The 13,507-nt window shown below is 38.4% G+C and overlaps 1 long non-coding RNA gene across 8 annotated transcripts in view; it reads right to left on the bottom strand.

Moving 5' to 3' along the window:
* Positions 1–13,507, bottom strand: part of LOC140506113 (uncharacterized) — a 319,922-nt gene that overhangs the window by 25,721 nt on the left and 280,694 nt on the right. For 6 of the 8 annotated variants that reach the window (XR_011967780.1, XR_011967781.1, XR_011967775.1 and 3 more), the window contains one exon: positions 1–13,507. This exon is cut by the window's left edge and continues 25,721 nt beyond it. This is a non-coding gene — a long non-coding RNA (uncharacterized lncRNA). The other 2 variants (XR_011967778.1, XR_011967782.1) reach the window with 2 other exon arrangements.

Here is a 13,507-nt window from a genome sequence, read left to right as displayed (position 1 = left end):
GGGATAGAATTGTACCTCTAGACAAGGCTTTGGCCATATCAGACTCGATGTTATATGACCTCTCCCCTCCATCCTTCCTTAATGTGCCATATAGAAAAGGCACTCGTGTTGTGAAGATGTAATATATATTTTTTCTTCATTCAAAGCCTCCTGAATAAAGAGAGATCTATTTGTCTCCATGGTGTTTGCGCCATTAATGGTATCAGAGCTGTGAAAACACAATGGGAGATGTGTTTTCCGTTAACCTCTTGACTTGGAGATGTCTTGATGCTAAACGTCACTACAGTTCACATTAGCACAGAACAGCAGGGGTTCTGTGACTGATGTAAAAGGTTTGAGAAGGGACACTGAAGCTCTCATGTGTCCCATATTGCAATTGGCTGTGGAGGGTGAAGAGAATGATTTTTACTCAAGAAGAGCAAGGAGGAAAGAACCAAAGGAGGAGATGGAGGATTGCAGGGAATTTGACACAACCCTATTCACCACTGAGACTTTCCACACTGGAAAATCCCATATTGCAACTTGGCATCACTGTTCAAAGTCAGACAGACATCATAAGCCTTTTCTTTGCTAATATATTTTTCTAGGATTTTTGCAAGCCATAAAAACTATGAATTACTTCTTTTTTTCTCTTGTCCCAATAGATCCTTCAATGTTAGAAATGTTCGGGAGATTTCATTTTGACACATTGTCACTTATTTTTCAAACTGAACAGGGTGAAAATAACATCCATTCACTTTGCCAAAGTGCAGACAGACTCTCCGTTATCATTTCCCAGATTAAACTGAGGCAGGGATAGAATGCAATGTATATCAGCAAGGGCTAACATTCTACAATAAAGGAATTCAAGATATGGAAAGGATCTTATAATTTAATTTGACTCTCTTAGGTTACAGATGAAAAAAATAAACAGGCAAAGTGACTTTCCCAAGGTCACACATGTTGCTAGAACCTGAGGGAGGACAAGACCTCAAAGCCTCCTGACATCTAGTCCAATGTTCCTTCTATTATAACAAAATGTTTAGGGGAAAATGAGTTCCATAATCCTAAAGGTTATAAAAGTTTATTGAGTGCAATGTAATGCACTTACAGGAATGTAATATAATCCTACAGTCTGTAGGATAAGGTTCAATATTTACAATTCCTTAGTACTAAAATACAACAATCACAGTGTGGCATCTTGGTATTTTATGGCAGTAAAAGAACTCTGAAATATTTGAAAGATGACTAGTTACAACATCAGTATCACATACATACTATGTAAATTCCGTAAGATTAAAGACATGTCTGTGAACCTTCCCTACCTTAACTCCTACCTTAAGTATAAACTTTTAAAAATCCCAAAGTTTAGAGACAGCTATTTATACTATGAGAATCTTTTGATAATACCATGAAGTCCAACCAACCCCTGGAAAAGGAAGCAGTTAAACACTGCAAAGCATTGGTCCTACTCAGAAAGAGAAAACATCTTTCATGGCTTGAGAAAGTATGGTACACAGGGCTGCTGGTGGTGGCTATGTTGTATTGGAAGTCTCACCACACACTGAATATATATAGAAACACATATTTTAGATGAACTACCATAAAGCTGGGCTCACCCATTTCTCCATGGAGACATCAGAAGGCTCAGGGCAGACACTGTGGCAGGTCAGCAAGGAGAAGAGAACTGATTCTATCAGTCACTGACAAGAACCTCTTCTTGGGAAGCTCACACTTCTGCACTGTAGGAGGGGGACAGAGAGTTACCAGACATTGATTGAAAAGGTCTTTGCCACCAAGCAAAGTGAACAAGATCACAGTGGCCTGCAGTCAAGTAGCCTAAAATAAGCTAGCAGAGAGAGAAAGATACACTGAGACCAGAGCAGAGAGGCTGGACAATAGTGCACTCGCTGAACAGAATGTATCCCTGAATTGCCCCTAACATAGAGTATCAACACAAATGCTCAGCTTCCTCTACCATGCTGAACATTCTCCCATATGGTTGTTGTATTCCTTCCTTTTCTTCTTAACTTCTAACAATAATCTTCAAGTCCCTGGTTATACTCAATGGGAATACCCATGGGGAGTCAAGGATTTGTGGGACTCAGAATAGCTGTCAGTTCTATAAAATTCAGGGAAGAATAGAAGGTTATTTGGAAATAAGTCAACTATACATATCAAAGACAAAAATCCATCAAAACAATAATTTCAGAGAGAGGTCATATATTTTTATTGTCTCTGAAATAAACCTAAATGCCTCCAGACTTGCCATCAATAACTCTTCCTTTTCCTTGAAGCTCCTAAAACCTTTTGTTCTATCACTGAGTATTTGGCTTCCATGATTCTGCGCACACTCAAGCCTTCTGCACCTAAAAATGGCACTAGTTAAGGTCTTTCAGACATAGCCTTACACAGAATCACAGAATTGGAAAGTTGTAAGGGATTAGTAGGCATCTAGTTCAACCCACAAACAAAAAGAACTCCCGTTATTTTATACCTGACAAGGACTCAGTCAGCCTGTGCTTGAAGGACACCAAGAAAAGGAGATCCACTACCTCCCTAAACAATCCGTTTCACTTTGTTAGGAAGCTCTAATTGTTAGGACATTTTGTCCTGACATCAAGTCTAATCTTGCCCTTTGTAGCTTCCACACCCATTGTTCCTGTTTCTGTCCTATAGGTCTGCACAGAATAAATCTAGTCCTTCCACCACATACTTGAAGACCACTATGATAGCCTACCCTGAATCTTTTCTTCTCTGGGCTGTCTCTAGTTCATTCAATTGATCCTCATATTCCATGGACAGAAGGACTTTCACCATTCTGATCTCCTTTCTCTGGACACTCTCTAGATGAATCAATACCCTTTCTAAACCATGGCACCTTTGACTGCATATCATACTCCAGATACAGTCTGATGAAGGTAGAGTACAAAGGGACTACCACTTCCCTATTTTTGGAAACTGTGCCTTTCAATGCAGCCTGAGATTACATTAGCACTTTTTGGCTTGCCACATCAGACTGCTAACTTATAGTCCACTAAAACCCCCAGTTCTTTTTCAGAAAACAGTTTTTTTTTCATCCATGCCTCCACTATCTTATACTTGTTGCACTGTTTTTCAGACAAATACAACACTTTACATTTTATGCCTATGAAATCTCATTAGATTTTGCCTAATGTTCTATCCTGCTAAGGTCCACTTGGTTTCTAACACTTTCATCTGCAGTGTTTGCTGTCCTTCCCAGCTTTGTGACATCTGCAAATACCTAATGCTACAGAAGCTGAACTGTCATAATGAATATGTTTTTCCCCTCAGAGTAGACTATCCCTACGAGCAATCAGTGAAGAAAGATACCGGATCAGTGTATCTGCTCCCAACCCTTAGCTACTGTGTAGAAGACTTCCAAGTTGAGCACATAAACGTTCAACTTGTTTAAAAATTTTTTTTTCAAAACTTTAGAAATAATTGCACAAACAATATTAAGTAGGTCCTTAGATGTCAAGTAGCTGCAGATGTTTATATACAAACTTTCATACAGCACAAATACAGGTAGCCTTTTCCACACAACTTAGAATAAAGTATGACAGAATAATGGCAGCATTCAGCTAGGGCAAGGATACAGCTGCTAAGCTGTCAAAAGGAAGTGGAAAGACCAAGAAGACAGAGGATGGGACTCTGGGTCCTACTCCTGGCTCCATTGTCAATTGGCCATGTGGCCTGAGGGCAAGTCACTTAACCTCTTTGGGCCTTATCTCCAAACTGGAGCTAGTTATTACTGACCGCTTAGGAATGTAACAATTGCTATGACTCACTAAGAAAATATTCAAGGCCAGAATCACAATGATGACACAGGGAGCTAGTATTTCCTTTAAGGTAGCACAGAAAGACATAGATAAAACACAACCATTATTGTTCTTATGGGTTGGGTCTCAGAATTCCTAGATGCAGAAGAATGGATTTGATGACCTCTTGGGGTTTTCTTCTAATACTATGTCTGTAAAGCCTACTTGAATATGTTGGGATTGACTTACTGTCTATGTGATAGATGAGCTCATCCTAAGACAGACAAAATACACATTTATAGCTGGATGTTGAACTTTCATATGTCAAATTAGAGGGCTGGGCAAGAGAACCTGTAAGGGTCATTCTACATTTAGATCTCTGATCAGTTACGTTCAATTCAACACACATTTTTTTCAGAGACAGCTTTGTACCAAAGCATTGTACTAGGTGCTGGTGATACCAAGATAAAAATGAAATGGTTCCTGCCCTGAAGAAGCATACATTTGTCTATGTTCTACCATAGTGATTGTCCTCATCAATACCAATCCATATATTTTTTATACATGCTTAAGCTGAAGAAATTATAAGACAGGAAAATGGCTACTCAGCATGCAGTTTATTTAGCCTAAACCCTCATACAGTGATTCCAGATCACTATTCCCCCCACAATTTGGGAAGCTTCATAGGAAATGAGTAAGCAATTATTTTCAATATTACAAACTCCTAGATATTAGATCCTGGAGAATTATGAATCAGTCTCACTCTTCTTTTGGTTAAAAAGTAAAGCAAAACAAAAGAAAATTAAAAAAAAAAACAAATCCACATAACATGAAGATATGGCATGGGGGCAAAAATCAATAAATAACTTTAATTCTAACATAGCAAAAAAAAAAAAAAAGAACTATAGCAGATCTTACCTTGAATGGGCTTTCCTAGGGGGAAAGGCCTGGAAAAATCATGATCATTCTCACCATGGTGTTTTGTGCAAGACCCAAGGAAAGCTAGGAGGCTGTACAGTTATCTCCCTTGATGTAATTCTGAACTATACAACCTACTACCTCAACCTGGGTGCGTGCAGTCATAATGGCTGGAGAGCTGCCATTTCTCAGGCAATAAAATACAAGTCATTCTACCAGGGTTCTTCATGCTGTCACCTAGTGGACCATTTGTGAGAGGCAACACATCAAAACCAAGGGCCTGACAATAGAGAAAACGAAACAAGAAACTTGACCCTTGATCATTTATTCTGCACAGAGAAAAAGAAAAAGTACTTGGGCTAGGTCCCCTTGAAATTAGGACTGAAAACTATTGGTATATGAGACTGTGACAGCAGCTCAAATGACTCTAAAGTACTGGGATGCACATTAAAGACATATGGGAAACTAACAAAATGTAAGCTTGGACATTTAATCAGAAAAGACTAGGAAAAAACAGTTTTATTCAGGAAACTGGACTTTTATTCAGAAAGCTTCTCTCTTTAAAAGATGACAATCATAGGGGGAAATTGAGGCAGCTAGAATTCAATGAGCAAATACGAAATAAATACCTCATAAACAGAGTTCCAAGAAAAATTACTTAAAAGTAAGACACAACAAATCACGGCGAGCAGGCACTATTGAACTTACACTTCAAAACTTCAGGAATCTGGTATTTCATTGGTATATCCCCTTACCATCTGTCCCCTGGTACAACTCTCAGCCCTTAGTAAATGATTTTCATGAGGAGCTGAAAAAAATTTTTCATCTGATGGCCAGCCTTCTGCTGATGAACTTCTCCAAGCTTATTTATGGTGCTCAAAGTAGCTACGTGTAGGCTTTCTTCAGGCCCATCCCAGAAACTTAAGAGGACTTGCCATAGTTTGCAAGGAGCTAAAGTAGATAGCATCGGAAAACACAGGGCCACCTACATATAATAGTACAATGATGGTAGTAAAGACCATATACTTCATATTATGTGAGTATGTTCTCCCTACTAGAAAATTCTGGTCTACCAGATTGGACAGTTTCATGCCATTTTCAGGGCAGGGTAAGGTCTCTATTAGCTTTTTTAGTCAACTTCCCAATGAAACGTAACAGTCAGCATTCAGCAAACTCATACATATCCTTAGTTTTTGTTTTATTTTGTTTTTCCCCATGTAGAGACTACAGGAACCTTTCAAACTAATTCTCTCAGCTATCTGCAGTCAATGCCAAGGCACTATACTGTCAGACTTCATGACCTGGGGGATGATGCTGTACAGGTGCATGAATGTAGGCTAATCCTGAGTCCCTTGTGCCCTGACTACAGGGAAGTCACCTCACCTTTCTGGGTATCAGTATTTTCAGCTTTAAATGAGAAGGAAGGTTGAACCAGATTACCTGTAAGCTCTTTTTCAGTTCTTGGTCCTATGATCTGGAAGTGGATTTTGAGCTTTGAATATCATCTGTGGGCTCCTCTCCTGTACTGTTGGAGTTCTCTCAGGTCGTCAGTAATAGGGCTACATAATAAAAGAATCTAACCCAAATATAAAGGAATTGATGAGTGCTTGGGATATGTTAGGATGTGTATGTGTGAGTACATTTACATGCACATGCACATGTGCATGTGTATATGTATTAAGGCACAGAAGAAAAATAAAATGGTTCAATTTTTTTAAATGATTATTTTTTTCTGAGTTTTTAAAAATCCCCTCCATATTCTCTGCCTTGGAATTCTGTCTGAATTTTCAGACATAGTAAGAATATTCTCTCCTCCCCACCTTTCAAGCCTTGCAATGGCAATTGTAGGGGGGAAGGAGAGTTAACAAAGAAGGGAACAGTTAATTTATGAAAAGCCTTAATATATTGTTACATTACACTAAGCTTAACCCAAAGAGGCTTTGAAATATCTGGAAAGTGAGGAATCAATCTTTTTCTGTAGATATTCTTATCTTGGGGGCAACAGGGAGGAGGGGGGGTTGATCTTAGAACGCTAATGGTTTTTAATGCCCTGCTCTTCAGTTGTGTGAATTTCCTTGTTTATTTACCCTGATTTTAGCCCATTATCATGTATTTACCCAATTAGTGCGATTACAGCTCATTATGTAATTAGTGTAAATATTTGTAGTCATGTAACAACAACAACATGCAATTATGATATGGAATGATGTCATAAAAATTCTTATTGAAAATATTGAGGAAAAAAGCAAGTGGCATTTATAAGAAGAAGGTGTGAGTGTAACGTATGGAGACGTTGGTATATTTCTAACACCTACTGCAAAGGGATTCTACGACACTTGGAAATGGATTTGAATTAGTCTGTTGTAAAGCAAGATTTTTAAATTACCTATCAACCACCACCCCGAATCAAGAGGAAGCCATATCAAACTGTTGTAACAGACATCTAGGTTAGAGAGATGCAAGAACTTCCTAACAGCAAATATAATCTGAACAGGAGGCTACTGAAGAGGGCTAAAGAATATTATTTCTTGGACATGGTTGAACATTGGCTACAAAGGCAGGGTAGTTTCATGCCCATGATTAGAGGCAGATAGCTAGATGATCATTTTGGGAACCTTCTAGGTTTGTGGTATACAACAAAAAAGGGCACATCCCATCCCATCAACCACATTATTAGAAAAGCCTTGGATAGACGAGACTCAGTTTTTCCTTGATCTCACTGTCATTTCCACACATATGGAACCCATGAAAGATCTGCGTAAATTTAGCTTTAAGATGTGTTGCTGCTGGTGAGAATTTTAAAAACAATAACAACAAAACAAAGCAACAACTGGGAAGCAAGGGCATTTTCACAAGATACAACAAATATGAAGAACGCTTGGTAAACACTTTGAAGTATAAAGTGAGAACGTCACAGTGTTGGATAAATTTAAGATAATAGTATGGATCCTAACCATCCATATATTAATTTCTGCATTCTAGTGAAATTGCTTTAAGTACTTCAGAAGAACAAAAGCGAAATCATCCAAAACTGAGGTTCAAAAGCCATTTGTATTTGTGAATGTGGTTTCTGCAATTAGAATGGTTAAGAGCAGAGTGAGGGACCCGTTAAAGGCCAAATCTTACCTGAGCCCTGCACAGGACTTTAATAAATGTGTTTGATGGGGCTGATTTAGACATTTTGATAAAGTACTCTATGCTCATTTTCCACTTGCCCCACAAAAGAAAAAGGGAGGGATTCTATTATAATGTCTTTCTCTGGAATTCCAAACCATGTCTCCATGTCTTCTATAGGAGATCTTGTCTCCTGTAGGAAGAATCCATTTAACACTCAGAAAATCTTTCCTTCATGAGCATGGAAATAAGAAGGATGGTAAAGGTGGCGTAAAGAAGGAAACATTTTACCGCATGTGCAACATTTAATTTACTATTTTTTCTGGCCAATGCCCAGGCAGTTTGGATTTTTCATGAGAATATTTTCTGGGTAAGATTTAGAAAAAATTAAATTAAGCAGATAATCAGATGTACAAGATTTCTTATGTCTTCTACAGCTTTGAAAGGGTATAGTAGTCTCTAGAACCCTTCGATTTGAGTGAGCAGGTTAAACCCCACTTAAGAGAAACAGTCTCTAAGAGATTCACTCCCTGATATATAATAGGCCTGTGTAGTACCTGAAATGTAGGAAAAGTTCTAGTTTGTAGCTGTGGTGGTTTCAAAGCCTTTTTTTCTTTAGATATTCCACATTTAATACTCTTGTTTTATTGTGGTTGTTGTTTGCTGTGTGGTTGGTTGGTTGTTTTGGGTTTTTAGTAACAAGTCTATGAGGTGAGGACCAGATTAAGTGATTCACAGGGCAGGGGTTGCGTTGGTTTGAAGTTATTGGCCGTTCACCTATCCAAAGACCACCCTTTCAAAAATGCTTGTGAAATCAACTTGGTAGATTGTTTGCTGCTCTGCAGATGCAAGCCAGAGGCCAAACAATATACTTGATACATCCGAAGGAGAGAAATCTTCCTTTCCTAGATGTAGTGTTATGTATATCCTGAATGCAGCAACAATGTCTTGGCAAGCCTAGGGAGACTTCAGATATATAAGCCAAGACTTCTTGAAGCTATGTGGAATGAGCTCCAAGGAAATGCATAACAAGAATGTCCCCTGGGTCTACCACTTGCAGATCCCTACCTGCCATCTTACATAGAGTGTCTGTACCTCAGATAGAGCCATTCCTAGCTCAACTAGCAGGGTGTTTCATTTTCATATTCCTCAAAACCTAGAGAGAGCCAACCCTGGGTTGCACAGTGGTTGAGAGGAGGCTACACAGACTAAATAAAATCACCCATCTGAATTTCAAACTTTCTTTCTTTCTTTCTTTTTTTCAACTGAGCAGCTGATTTTATCTGGAATTGTTTAGTTGGAGGAGGCGGTAAGATTTTTGAAAATATTATAGGAATTCCTGAGCCTTGAGTGGTAAGGGTTTAAAGCACCCAATCTGATCCACTTTTCACCCTGGGTGCTATTTACGGACGGCTCAGCCCCTGAAGTTGGAAGTACCCTTGTTTAGCCATGTTTGCTTTGATCTATAATCATTTGCTCTTTCCAATCCTGGCACAATGGTGACATTTAAGAGGCAAGGAGCAGTGATTGGGGTAGGGAGATAGGGGGTGGGGGTGGGAAAGAATCATACTCATTCTTTTTTTTAAAGACATAAAGAGGATAAATAAAATTGGTCTAGCTAGACACAAAATTAGATCTAAGCAATTAGTTTTTGTTGTTTCCCCACACACACACCTTTCCCCTACTTCCTTTCTTCCTTTTATATAAATGCTTCTTTTTACATAAACTAGTGATTTGCTAAAGTGGTGAGAGTGAAAGGTAGACTCTCTCCCCCAATAATTCTACTTATGAAGATTGTTCCAAATATTCCCAGAGCTCAGCGTATCTGCCTTTCTCTGCTGCCCTCCAACTGCACTTGGGAAACAATAGGGCAAAGCAAGACTTGCCAGACAGTGCCGCCAAAACTACTAGAATACTGTTCTCATAAACAAGTCTCTGTCACTTTCCCGAGAAAACCACAACTTTGCTAACGGCAATTAATCAGTCTTTAGGAAAGCAAAATGAAACCAGGTTTGCATATCTGGTTTTTGCCTGTCAATAGCTGGGTGTCCAAACCCCACCAAATTTGGGGTTACCTGCAAACTCAAGTGCCCACAGCCTCAGCCCAGAGGCCTGTGTGGCAGGAATATGACAATATTAACCACGAACGAACAATGACCATCTCAGAACAAAATAGCCACCACTTGTCTAGATGTGGGGGTGGGGGCAGAGATATACAGAAACACATCAATGGCTACGAAGTGCCATCTAGAGAACAGGCCCCTGGTTTGTGAGATTGCCTGACAGACACATACCTATAGACACAAGCTTGTGTGGAATATCACCACAAGTTCGGATCTACGGGTTTGTGGCAACAGGCCCAAAAATCTTCTCTTGTTTGGGGGTCTGATACGTCTGCAAATGAAATATCAAAGCCGTTAGTCCAGCAGCAGATTTCGCCATTCTATCCCCGGACAGAAAGGGACAGCTTCAGTCTTGCTCAGAGATGGATAGAGATAAAGCAGCTTATTCTCTCTAGGTTCCCCCAGCCTCCCCCTAAGGTCCTCCCTCCCTTCAGTCAGCCCCAAGTCTAAAAATATACAAAACTAAGTGTGTCCAGAGTGTAAACCACATTATTTTCTTGTTAATATAAGCGGCAGAACCAGTCGACCAGTCCATAACCTACACTGCGTGCACAGCAATATTAATGGGGCAAATCAGCAGAGTCAAGAAAATTCTTTGGCTTGTAGGAGGGGTGTGTGTGTGTATCTGTGTGTGTGTGTGTGTGTGTGAGAGAGAGAGAGAGAGAGAGAGAGAGAGAGAGAGAGAGAGAGAGAGAAAGAGAGAGAGAGAGAGAGAGGATAGATTTTTTCACTTTTTTTAAAGTTATAGCTAATTACAAAAAAAAAAAAAATGATGAATTTTCTCCCCCTCTTATTTGCATTCTGATAGACTCAGTAAAGAGCTGGAATAAAATACAAACATGATGGATATGACAAATGTTTTTTTTCAGAAAAGAATCAGAAAAAGGAATGCTTATGAATCACATCAGAAAATTAGCTCTCTCCCATTTGAACAAAGCAAGTGGACAGGTTTTCCATAATTCCATCCAAAACAAAGTCTATATTATTGCTGAGGAATCCTCTAAGTAGTGAGAAATTTGATTCTCAAAACTCTTGTTTAAAAAAAAAAAACCTTTGTACTTCTTAATGTAGGGAGTACCATAGGGGCAATTAGATAGAATGTGGGATTCAGAGCCAAGAAGGCCTGGGATCATCCAGCTCCAAATCCAGTTCTTGGCTTAAACCCATCACATCATAGCCATTTGACCATAGGTAAGCCACTTAAGCGCTCTAAACCTCAGAGTACCCATTTGTGAAATGGGAATAATAATATTACTACTATGCTAGTTATGTGATTATCCATAACAAACTGCTAAGGAAATGATAAAGTGCTATATAAATATGGGAGCTATTAATAAGAATAATATTTCCTATCTCAAATTCATTAAACAGATGAAAAGATAATAATAATAAATATGTTACTTCTCTCCTACTCATCCAAAGAGAAGTCAATAGCATCTCTGTGTCACATGGGTGAGAACAGAGTGACTAACCGCTCTCTGTGGAGCATAGAAAAATGTATTTCCCTCTATTGATTACTAACCAGGCCAGTGGACACTAGCTCCAAGATGATTTGAATTTGTTTGTTTGTTTTCTCAGACAGAAACCCAAAAGTCTGAGAGATAAAATTAAGATCTAATGATAAAAAGAGAATATGTCCTCACTAGGGAATTATTCCTAAAACAGGGCAGGCCATGAGAAAACTAACTTTAAAGCTGAGAACAATGAGATAAGAATGACTGGGAACTCAGGTGCTACAACACTTAAATTTCACATTTTATGCCTGTTTCATCCACCAAAAGCAGCAAACATCATGGCCTATAGCCTCTTAAGAGAGATGATGCAGGCATAAGTAAGAGTTGGATTTGGTTTTTTAACCTGATTATCATTTCTTAACAAACACTGATATGGCATTTTAGCATCAAATATTGTACTCTGTCTTTCTCACAAAGGTTAGGACCCATCCCTCTCTTCTCAGAATGAATTTTCTTAATCTTTATTTTTAAAAAAATCCCTTTACTCACTAATATTTTAGCCCTTACCATGTCACTTATCCTGATACTAGAAGCCTCTACTTTTAATCTTTATTACAGAGAAAGAGGGGAATAAAGTGTTTTCAAATATGTAGCCATGGGTATCTTAAAGAGTAACTAGGGGATCTATAAGATACCAACTCTTAGGAAAATTTAACGTGAAATTCATATACTCCCATGGGGAGAATGATAAGAACTCATTTTTACTATTATGTTTGTTAAAAAGTTATAACGAAGCTCCCTGGAGATGAGATGGGATGTGTTCAAGAAACAGTCAGTCATTGCAAAAGGCACACCTTCACAAATCTGTACTGGCAGCTGTGTTTTCCTCTGAGGTCACTGAGAGAAGTTCAGTGGGTACATTTTATCTGGGGGCAACTCTCCACCTTTCTAAGAAAATTAGCTGAGCCTGAAGATTACTACTAATTCCCAACATTTACAGCACTTGATTCTCAAAGGGGACAATTTTTAATTTCCAAAAAGAAAAGAAACAAAAAGAAATACAGGTAGTTGAGTAAGAAGAATCAAATATACAAACAAACCATCCATCAGAGGAAAAGCGTTGGTTTTTTTAAAAATTCTGATTCTATATTTATAAAGAGTCTTTTTGGGACTGAACAAGAAAATAAAGGTTCTATTCAAAGGAGCAGTTTTTTTCCCCTTCATTTCTTAAAAGCACCCATGATTTTTCTCTAAGATTGAAATACCAGATTGTTTCTGGAAAACTCGGGCCAATGGCCTTCACAGTGAGAGGGGAAAAAAAGGTAAGAAAGGCAGACAAGTATGGAGAAAAATTTACCAAACAAATATTTTTAGACCATGAAATGTGTAAGTGGTTTAAAGTCTTCTAATATCACCGAGGGAGAAAATACCTACATTACAAGAACTGAGCTCTAATACTGACCACTAGAGCTGAGGGATGAGGCTTCTGCAAAAGGGATTTATGCTTTCAGACAAATGGTCTAGGACCAAAATACAAATATTAATATTTATTAATAATAACTTATTGCTATTTACATGAGGCCTATTTCTCAGGAGTGCCAAGTACATGGAAGACATTCAAGGTGATGGTGGAAACCATTCTCTGATACTAATACTTTTGAAATCAGACGCTTTCATAGATAACCAAAGGTGCTCCCACCATTGAGAGAAGGAAGGTATGTCATATACCTACTGTTTCAATTCACCTGATATAGAAGGATAGAGGCCAAGAGCATCATAATGTTGAAAAAACAAAAGTTTTGAAACAGACATTCAAGTTCTAAGAACCTAACAATATCGTCACACTCCCCCGCTCACTTTTTATTTTATTCACATATATCGGAGGGAAAATTAACAGATTCCAAATTTCTTAAAATCAATCGCTACTACAAACGCATATTTTTATTTTAAAATTCCATCATTATTTAGCATAAAATAAGTCAAAGTTCCTCTCAAAAGATTATAATCCCTCCAGAAATAAAAGGTCTGGGGTATCACAAGAAAATGCCATTACCTGAAAAAGTGTTAACTTCATGCGAATCCCATTTTAAAACCCGCTGCCATCTTGCTAGGCCAAGATCTTCAAAATTGTCCATAG

The sequence above is a fragment of the Notamacropus eugenii genome, chromosome 5, assembly GCF_028372415.1.
Source record: "Notamacropus eugenii isolate mMacEug1 chromosome 5, mMacEug1.pri_v2, whole genome shotgun sequence".
In the NCBI taxonomy this organism is placed as follows: Eukaryota; Metazoa; Chordata; class Mammalia; order Diprotodontia; family Macropodidae; genus Notamacropus; species Notamacropus eugenii.
Note: the sequence above shows the minus strand (reverse complement) of the source record. Positions and strands in the feature narration are given on the sequence as shown.